The sequence below is a fragment of the Amblyraja radiata genome, chromosome 5, assembly GCF_010909765.2.
Source record: "Amblyraja radiata isolate CabotCenter1 chromosome 5, sAmbRad1.1.pri, whole genome shotgun sequence".
Taxonomy (NCBI): Eukaryota; Metazoa; Chordata; class Chondrichthyes; order Rajiformes; family Rajidae; genus Amblyraja; species Amblyraja radiata.
In genome coordinates, this window is record NC_045960.1 from 13,704,695 (window position 1) to 13,705,923 (window position 1,229).

Consider the following 1,229-nt stretch of genomic DNA (forward strand, 5'->3'; position numbering starts at 1 on the left):
GGACCCCTCGACCCGAGTAGTAGCAGTCAAATACGGGACAGGGGGGGGTCCTGTATGGGCCAAACCAATTTAGCCCAATATACGGGATGTCCCGGCTAATACGGGACAGTTGGCAACCCTACACCCACCCCATTCTCCTCCCCATAGGGGTGATTTCATACACCTCTAAAAGGCCTCTCATTTCTAGCTTTCTCCCCTCTCTTTCATCAGTCTGAAGATGAGTTCCCGACTTGAAACGTCGCCTGCTGCAGATTTAGACTTTACTTTCGATTTTAGAGCTACGGCATGGAAACAGGCCCTTCGGCCCACCGTATTCTCTCTGACCAGCAACCATTCCGTACACTAACCTACACACACTAAGGACAATTTACAATTTCACCGGTCAATTAACCCACAAACCTGCACGTCTTTGGAGTGCGGAAGGAAACCGGAGCACCCGGAGAAAAACCACGCGGTCAGGTTTGAACTGGGGTCTCTGGCGCTGTAAGGCAGCAATTCTACCGCTGCACCGCCATGCCACCCGTATATCAGCATGACCTGCTGAGTTCCTCCATCATATTCAGCACGAGGGTGGTGAATCTGTGGAGTTTATTGGGGAGGCCAAGTAAATGAATATTTGTAAGGTGGGGATAGATTGATTTTTGATAAGTACGGGTGTCAGGGGTTATGGAGAGAAGGCAGGAGAATGGCGTTGAGAGGGAAAGATCGATCAGCCATGACTGAATGGTGGAGTAGACTCAATGGGCGAAATGGCCTACTTCGGCTACTATGAACACTTCATGTTCAAGTTCAAGTGAGTTTATTGTCATGTGTCCCTGATAGGGCAATGAAACACTTTGTACTTTGACCACAGTCATTCCTAAATGGATGAATGGTGGACTTTCAAATGTTCGGTTCAACTTCAACGATGCTTTGGGATAAGTGTGAAGAAAGACACAAAATGCTGGAGTAACTCAGCGGGACAGACAGCATCTCTGGAGTGAAGGAATAGCTGACCTTTCAGGTCGAGACCGTTCTTCAGACTGAAGTGCCTTTGACTTATGTCGGTATTTTTGGCTTTAACAAACAGTGCACCTTCTCCACGGGTTACTGAAATACTCACAGTGCATCTCACATAGTCTTCCAGCAATGCAAATTCATTTCACTTGAACTTTATGTGCAATGTGACGAATAAAATCGTATTATATTGTATTGTATTGTATTGTATTATATTGCATACCTTCAAAAAT

General features: G+C 46.1%; 1 long non-coding RNA gene across 1 annotated transcript in view; it reads left to right on the top strand.

Annotated features, from left to right (window-relative positions):
* The window catches only part of LOC116972803, a 19,334-nt gene extending 18,620 nt beyond the window's left edge, over window positions 1–714 (top strand). The window contains exon 3 of the long non-coding RNA XR_004411885.1: window positions 650–714. This is a non-coding gene — a long non-coding RNA (uncharacterized LOC116972803). The remainder of the gene's footprint in view (window positions 1–649) is intronic.
* Window positions 715–1,229: the final 515 nt, after the last annotated feature.